Source organism: Strix uralensis, chromosome 14 (assembly GCF_047716275.1).
Source record: "Strix uralensis isolate ZFMK-TIS-50842 chromosome 14, bStrUra1, whole genome shotgun sequence".
Classification (NCBI taxonomy): Eukaryota; Metazoa; Chordata; class Aves; order Strigiformes; family Strigidae; genus Strix; species Strix uralensis.
The window spans coordinates 9,586,420-9,595,923 of NC_133985.1; positions in this window are offsets into that span (position 1 = coordinate 9,586,420).

Sequence of the window (9,504 nt, forward strand, 5' to 3'; positions counted from 1 at the left end):
TTGGGTATTATGGTTTTAAGAAACTGCTGATATGATGTGCAGTCTGCTCTTGTTTGTTCTGCATGTCTGCTCAGCTTTACATAAGCTTGTGCTTGTGCTCCACTGAATCTAGAAACTCTGCAATTGCAAGGCAATAATCATGCAGAACAGTGAACTGAGGTCTCTCTACAGAAGACTCCGTCGATCTATTAAATGAAGTGGAAAGAGTAACTCCATGCAAGCACAACTGCTGCTGACTTGTCAATAGTGGGGTGTGTGTATTTACATCCCTGCTAACAGCAGTGCAGATTATGAGAGTTTTCTGAAGGCTTTGCTAAAGCAATGTGAAAGATATATGTCTAGTCCCTGGATGATGAAAAGTGTTAAAGTGGAGTTGCTGCTTTGGTGTGCCGGGGAAGCACAGACCCAGTTCTGTTTCAAGTGTGAACTGTTAGGTAGAGCTTTTATTTTAGGCTAAAGAAAAGCAAGTGTATTAGCTTTGGTTGCACATAATTTTAATTATAATTTAAGAAGTTTATCTAGCTAAATTTTCCTTTGTTGTATTCATCTGCCAGTATGTCAGTGGAGTTTTAACATACTATAGAATAATGCTTCCTGCTTTCTATGCATAGTAAGCAATGGAGTGGATGGACCTTGAAGTTAGGAGTCTAAACTAAATCTGCGTAAAAACAAACTGGCAAATACAACATCATGTTTTCAAATATATGTAGGCAGCAAACTTTTTTATGGGATGAGGAAAGCATTGGGGGGTGTCAATAGGCTGTCAAAGGCGTAACTGCACGCTACAGTTTGCACTGTAATGTGTGGCTGCTGCCTTCACAAAGTGTAAAAAGAGAAAGTGGCACTTTTTAATTGAACTTTGCACTCTTGTGTGGGAATTTATTGCTAGTACAAATACACCTTCTGTTCTGAAGCAGCCATTTTGGTGCCTGCATGTCTTCAGACGCTCTGTAGACCTTCTCTTTATAAGGAATGTGTAGGTTACAGCATCCTTGCTAGACGCTTGTGCCTGAAGTAGCGTGTGAGGCACAGTCTGCCACATGTGCACTGGAGCCAAGAGGGACTGGCTTGTTCCTTTGAAGTGGATGTATACGTGCATGGTTAGGACAGTGGTCAGTGATGGGAGCATGGGAATCTTTTCTTAGAAAGTAGGCAGGGAAAACACCCCTCCCCTGTTTTACTGAGCCTTGTGGCTGCCTGGAGAATCTGTGCTTCATTAAGCACACCAGCTGTAAATTGTCAAGCCAGCTGAGAGAACCTAAATTGACAAGTTAAATATCTGGGGACTCCTGACTGGATGTTTGTTACATTGTAATATGTTACAGTGTGGTTTTCAGGTTAAAACTGTGAAATAGAATTTATGCTTGCTCTTGCTTGGGAAGCCCTTTCTAGTAGGTGTTTACACCTAGCAGCTGATCTGAATCTAGCACAAATATAGGTCCAAGGAACTGCAGCAAATGTGGGAGCTAGAAAAGCTAAACTGTTGTGCATGTTTGAGTTGCTTTTCTTTGAATTGGGGTGAGGAGAAGTGGATGGTCAGTTTACTGGAAGTTTGGCTAGATCTTGCTCATGTATTACCATGATTAAGGTAGTGTTTTGCTTGCAAAACCTTTATTTACCATTTATCATGAGGTTTGTGAATATGTCTAATGGCCAGTAAGCTTTGTACCATGTTCCATGTGTGGTGGGGGTTTGTGGGAGGGAAGCCTGCCTTTTGGAGCTTTAACAGGTTATCTGTGTGCAGTGGGCTCAGAAACATGGGGCAGTACTCTTTCTTGTAATTTTGGTTGTTCTTCATTATCTCTGGGAAGCACGGTTTGCAAATTTAAAAGCTGTTTATCAAGTACCTGCTCTAAATAGAGTTTTCCATAAGGTTAAATTTCCATGATGTTATCTATCTTGACAAAATTACTGTTGCTTCTATCAGTTTCTTCTGTCACTTCTCTCTTTTCAATTTGTTCCTTGCTTCCTGTAAAAGAGCTTATACATTATGCATTTAGAAGCTATTTTCCTGGTGTTCCCATTCAGAATAACTTAAAATACATGGCAATCAATGCTGCTTGGGAAAACTGTCATATTTTTGTTCCCAGACATCTTGGAAGGTTAAAGCCCTGTAGCTGGCTCAAAGGTGATAGCATTCACTGTAATGGATTGCACAGAAAATCAATAGGAAAGAACTATTGTTTGAAAATGTTATTTCAAGCTAATGTCAGATTAAAAAATATATATCAATAAAGCCTCTTGTATCAGCTGGTGACATGAGAACCAATGCTTTATTCAGTTACTCTGTAGGCAGTTTCATTTTTCTTTCAGAGTAATGAGCATCTTTAAGCTCTGCATCTCTAGCCTGTGCTTTTCTTGCATCTGATTTAATTTAATTGTTACATGGAACTTTTTTCAGATTGACAGAAGGGGACCTGTAGAGGCTGTCCTCATGATCATTGCCATGAGATAAAGGCCTACAGCATGTTGGAAGGAGCTTTTGCTTTTCTTCCCTTCTATGCTTACCTATTGAGCATCCCAATTCCTATTGAGGAAAAAAAATAATTTAAGGATGAGATGAATTACAAATAACTGTTTTCTTTATCCCAGTAGATAAACAGATAAAATCTGTTTCCAGCGTGTCTTGTAGAAGGCTCTGGGGAGACCTTATAGCAGCCTTCCAGGACTTAAAGGGGCTACAGGAAAGCCAGGGAGGACTCTTTATCAGGGGGTGTAGGGATAGGACGAGGGGTAACAGTTTTGAACTGAAAGAGGGTAGATTTAGATTAGATATAAGGAAGAAATTCTTCCCTGTGAGGGTGGTGAGACACTGGCACAGGTTGCCCAGAGAAGCTGTGGCTGCCCCCTCCCTGGAAGGGTTCAAGGCCAGGTTGGACGGGGCTGTGAGCAACCTGGGCTAGTGGAAGGTGTCCCTGCCCATGGCAGGGGGTTGGAACTAGGTGATCTTTAAGGTCCCTTCCAACCCAAACCATTCTGTGATTCTATATGGAAAAAAATAATTTTTTAGGAAGTATTTTAAAACTTTAAAATAGAAAGAAAGGCAAGATCAACAGCTACTTCCATAAACTTGGAGGCAACTAATGTCTCACAATTTATCTGAGAAAGGCATAAAGTGAAAAACTGCCTGATATTAAAATCCCTTAGATTATTTCTGAATGTGATCCACAGGCAACCCAACCTGTAATTTCTTGGGTCCTATGTTGTGAATTGTCTGTTGCCCTGTTTCTGGCAGGACTAAGTAGCCAAGGTGGTGTACTATCAGCCACCTTTGCCTGTCCTGGTCCAAGACCTCTCTTCAACCTCTTGCCTATACTTGTGAGTTCCAGTGTTTGTTATGCTGATAAATCTGCATGGACCCACATGCCTCAAACAAGAGCTACTTTGCATGGTAGTGTGGGCCCACCCTGCTGCTGGGAATGTGACAAGGATTTCTGCTTTGCCAAAGATTTTCAGCTCTGCCTTTTTATTTACTTTCACCCAGAGTTTTACTCAAAATCAGTATTGCTGCTTGTCTGCTAAGCAGCAGCAGCATGTCAATGCGCTGATGGTACACAGTTTACTAAAGTGAAACTATTTCAGACACTCGTATTCAATTCTTCTCTGTGCATGGAAAGTTGTAAACATCCCAGGATCTAGCCAGGACCTATGATATTTATGTCTGCAGTCTCATGCTTCTAACAGTACCTGTAGTCATGATGGTACCAGGCATTGACTAGACGTAATACAAGAATTCCTATCTTTGATAGCTGGTAACTAGTCAAGACTTAACTATGGGTGAAGTAAAATGGCAGCTTTTTTTGTGAATCCTTAAATCCTCATTAGTATGTTTCATCAGAAACATACCTTGCATTTTTTTTAAAAAAAACCCAGTGCTTCTATTTAGCAATCCTTGTACCTGTATCCTAGTTTACAGATTTTCATAATTAATGGAGTCACTCTTGCTTGATACATATCTGAGACAGCACTGAAAGCCAGTAGATCTTATAAACTATTCCAGAGCTTCTACGCTACAACTCATCACAGTGTTTAGTTTGTGATTAAAAAGGCTATTCTTGACAGGCAGGACAAAAGGGTTTAGAAAGGAAGATATAGATGGGGTTTTGGCTTTCCTTTTTGGTGTTTTGTTTTTTTCTTTTTCATTTAAAATAAAACTCTTTCAACAGAGAACTGTTGATAACATTGAGAAAATGTGAAGTGGATTCCTCATGTCATAGAAATCACATATTTACAACATGTAATTATTGGAACTATTTTTCCTAATAGGTTCAGTTAAGTTGAACCCCCTGCTTATTCCTCCACCAGAAATGGTGCTTTGAGGCTTTGGGAGACTTCAACCTTACAAAAAAATTTAAAAAAAAGCTTTGTACAGTGCCTACCATGTTCTAGATGGTCTCCTACATGCTTTTGTGTAAATTCTCATGTAATAAAAATAATATTTTAAGGAAAAAAATGGCAGTGATCACTATTGTGGATATATGCAAACCAAATACTGCAGAAGTACCTTTTAAGTACCTAAGTGCCTTTTATGTATTTTAATGGTAACAAGAATTTCAATAGAAGGCAGTCATATTTGAATGGAGAAGAAAATATAAGTCATGACTGACTTTACCCATAAGCCAGGAAAAAAAGAAAAGTTTTTTTTCAGCAAGCTATTTAGAACTACATTGATTTTTAAGGTCAGTATGTTGAAATTCCCATCTCCCCATTCATAATCTGCTTCAGTTTATAGAGAACTTTATTGGATGTGTAATTATTTTTTGAAACCTCTGATAGAAACCAGTAGATGTGGGCTGTCCTCCTGCAAGCCTACAGGCTGCACTTGGTTGTCTTGAGTGTTTTGTTACAGTTTCCTCGGTCACCGTGCTTCTGGGGCTGTCTTCCATGTTAAAAGATTTTTATGCTTCTGGGACTTCTGTAAGGCGATTATGTGAGCAGTAAAGAATTGTTTTGCGTGCTAAGGACTTGCTCTTCCAGATGTGTGTTCCTGAGCATTCACAATGACAGCTGAAGTCAACACACATCCAGCATGTCTGAAACTTAAGCCCTGAGGCCCAATCAACCTTTTGCTGAAATTGGTGAAAAGCTGGCAGCAGTAGGAGCTGGACTGAGGACAAAAAGTCTTTTGAGGCAAAAGTCAGAGTAGGAATATCATGAAATATTGGGTTCCTGCCCAGCTCTAGTGCTGGCTATTGTCCAGAGGTAGGCTGTGCTTGCCTGCCTGCCCTGTTCCTCTGTTGCTTTGCTTTGTTTCTTTGAACAATCGTTTTAGCACTTCCAAATGTAGCATTTCAGAGCTCGCACTGGCTGGCACAAACTCTGTAGAGTGCATGTGTGGCAACGTTTTGTTTGTGTCTTTTTGATGTTGTTCTGTGAAAAATTATAAAGTTTAACTGTGCTGTTTGTTGGTTTAAGAACTGTCGTCTTCACAGGATTTATCTGGAGAGACAGAAGCAGACAGGCCCTTGCTATGAAGTGAGTGAATACGTAATCCCATGGAGACTGTTTTGCACTTGTTCCCCTCTGCAGTTAGTCCAGGTCTGTCTTTCAATGTCCTGTTCAGCACACTGTGTCTGAGCCAGGCTTTCTGGTTATTGTTCAAAAGAAGTAATTACAGGAGATGAACCTGAGAGACTTCTCAGTACTCTTGGACAGACCTTTGAGTACATGAATACTCTTTTGAATGCAAAGCAGCAGGGCAAGGGTTTTTCTATGTAGGCAGTAAACACACCAGTGTAACTTTCAGGTTCTTTTACATAGAAAAAGGCTCTTGTTTCATCCCCTGGGGAGCTGACTTGCAATGGGACCCCAGTCACTTGTAAGCACAAGGGTTTTTTTGGTTTTGTTTATGTTTTTTGCTTTGTTTTTATGAGTCAGTGTTCTACTGCAATATCTCATCTGGATATTTCCAGATCCCCAAACCCTAACAGATGCATAACTTCGAACTACAAATCAAGGGCTATTTGGCCAGTCTGAACTGATTGTCGGTTTTGGTTCCTTCTGCTTATTTAGCGATGTTTAAACTTCTAAATCTATGCTGCTTTACATTTTTGTCAGCTATCAAAAATAATTCTTGTTTTTTGTGTATACAAACAGCAACTGCCAGGCTCTTATTTCTCACTCTTTAATGTGAAAATGCATTTACTGAATTACTAGGCAGTTGTGCAGAGACATGCTAATAAGTGAGTCTTGAGCTACTTGAGAGAAATAGGGGTATTTTTACTGAAGCTGTATGAAGTAGCAACTGCAAAAAAAGTAAAATCTGCCGTTGTGAAACTTAAGTGCATAACTGTTGAGTGAGAGCTGGGTAAGAAATTTCTGACAAAATAACTCTTCTTAGGATAGGCCCATTTCAACGAAAGCTTGATTTGAAAAGGTCAAGATGTTGCTTCTGGTCAAAACTGAAAGGAGAGACCCCTACCACCAGCAGCTCATATGCTCTACTTCTATACTTACAGTTATGGGGAACTTGGGTTGAACCCTAGACTATTTAGACACTCCTAAAGTAGAGATTTGAATGGGTGGTTTCTGCATCCCTGGTGATAAACCAGAAGAATGTACTAATACTGGGTCCTTCTGGATATTCAGAACCAAATTCCATTACTGTTTTTTAAATGTCTCAACTTTAATGATATGAAATGTATGTTGACCAAGTATAGATGTGAAGAACTCTACCCCTGGACCACTGTATTATGTGTGAGTATCAAGAGATGGCACTTAAGACCTCCTGGCACTTCAACAGCTAAGGATGGATCCTTCCCTAGAGTACCAGAGGAAGACTGGGAGAGGCATGTTATCACTGCTCTATTCTTTTCTTCTCTTGTCCCAGTAAGTTTCTCAATTACCAGAAGCAAATGTAAGTAAGAACTAGTGCTGCTTTTAAAGCATTAAATCCCATTCATCTCTTTGCTATGTCTGTTTGTGTACTCTCCAAGTAAATGAGGGATGCCCCAACAGAAAAGGTGTTCCTTGTAGATGCTTCATTACCGGTTTTTCTTCTGGATCTTGTGGAATTCAGTGACCGTAGGGATAATGTATCTGCAGAATAAATACTGTTTGTTCAGGAGCTTAGCTAATGCTTGTAAAGGACTGTATACTCCTCCTAAAGCTATTCCAAGTGCCTGAATTACTTGTTCTGCTTTGTTCAGCATTTTGCACACTCTGGAAGCATGAGTAAATCTATTAGAAGAAATTGGCATACAAATGACGGAGTCACTGAGATGAAAGCAAGGATAACAAAGAATAGTGGAAGGTGGGGTGTGGGTGAGGGAAGCATGAGAATAATATTCATGGTACTGCAGCTCAACTGAGATAGCATAAGTGTTTATGTGGGCTAGTATCTCATCCCATGTGGTGGGATACGAGGAGGGTCAATCTTTTGAATTCTCTGAGAGCCTGCATGCTGGTGGAGGAGCTGGTCTTCTGACTCAGAGGAGCAATTTACTTAGTAACTTTATTAACTGACCACTTCAGTGAGTGGATGGAAACTGATACAGAGAAATGACCAAGTGTGGCAACAATCAACTGATAAACCTCTGAGAACAAAATAAAGACACTTTGGCATGAGACTACTTTCCTAATAACCTGTCAATGATGAACTGATCACAATTCATACAAAACTTATATATGTGAATATATATATAAGAAATGGAGAGAGAGAGAGCAAAAAGAGGAAAGAGCAAAGAGAGGAGGAGGGGATAGGAAAAGGGGAATCACCGCCTTCGGATCCCGCATTGTCGTAGAGTAGCGAGTTTAGTCCGTAGGTGGTGGGTCGACAGACACACATGGGGTGTTGCCTTTATATAGTCTTTCTTAGGCATGTCCAATAGATTGTTCCAGAAGGTTCTCATTTTCTCTGGCTTGTACTTGTGCAGTGAGGCAAGTTCTGTCTCTGGGCAACCACAGGAGGGAGGGGAAGAGAAATGGCCCAACATTCCACCTCCACAGAGCTTGCTCTGCTTCTCATCCACAGGGCATCCCACTCGAGTTATTTGAGACATCCACTTTATGAAGAGTTTCTTGTTTACGAACAGTTTGTGACAGCTAAACAAAACAAAGTCAAATATACTGATTTAAATGGTGTACATAATATAACCCTCGGTTGATCAAATTGTGCTTTTAATTTGCAGTGGACTGTAAATATACATGTAACTACTAAACTGACTATCATGTCACTGAACTGCAGAAACTCTGTCTGTAGCTTTGTTGACCATGTAGTAGATCTTAATGTTCAGACATACTACCCTGCAATATTTTGAACTTCCCCAAATTCATGTAATCAATGTCCTTCTAATCTACAGAAAAAGGAGGTTTTAATGTGCTACTTCCTCTCTCTAGTATTGGAGTTAACAAATTAGACCTGTATTTCAGATACTGTGGAGTAAGACAAAGAAATTATTTTAAGCCTTCCAACAGCTTCTGCTTGAAAATTAGAATATGATGCCAAGTGGCATCTTGTGTCATTTGCTGCCAAATATCATTTTGCCTCATAGAATTTGAATCCACTCAAGTGGTGTGAAAGCAAAATTAAAAATCAGCCTACCGCTGTTACTTAGCTTTCAAGTGTACTTGGAAAACTGAGATCAATGAAAACCTTTACTGAAATATCAAATTAAAAATAGGGATTATCTCACTCATTTAAAAGCTAATTTAAATTATCTGCAGTAGGGATTCCTGTTCCATAGTGGACATGAAAAGTTCAGTTCACATGGTTTCAGGTGAAGTTTTTGTGCTTTGATTTTTGAAAAATGGGTATGATTGTGGAATAATCTTATACGTTTATAAAGACAGTAATACAGACTGGAGAGCTGAGTATAACTGCAACCTGTTTTCTTTCTTTACAGCTAAATCCAGGTGAACAGAATAAACTCCTTTAGAAATATGGTGTAGATACTCTAAAAACTCCCCAAATTAACTTGCATTTGGTAACATCAAATCTTCTATTGGTGCATATACATAAAACTGATTCTTTAATGAACGGTGTCATATTCTGATAAAACCCTTTGTGTGGGAAGAAAAATATTTCTCTAAAGCATAGAAATCTATAAACCAGTGAACCTAATTGCAGGGAAGGGATCCATGTGCCCAGAGTGCTTTTGAATGTGTGAGAACTTTCAGCCAGGAAAAATCACGGATGCTGCCACATGTCTGACAGAGCAGCTTTTGTTTTGTGCAGTTGTGCTTGGATGGGAGTTGGGATCACTACTGCTGACGTGCAGTGCCTGTATAGCTCTCCTGGCTCCATCTGCACAGGCACAGAAAGGAGCTGTGGGATGGGAGGGCCCAGCTGAGGCCACCCCACCATATCTCTCCAGCTGAGCATCAAAGTGAAAATGGAAGGTATGTAACACTACCAGCAGTAACTGTTGCTGTCATGCTGTGCATAAGAGACCAATGTCTTATTTTGATATATAAATTGGTCAGTTGAGCAGTAAGTGTGTTCCGAAGGAGTTGGAGAATTTACCTTTGTGGGGGCAGGGGAGCAGGGTCAGAATGTCATACTAA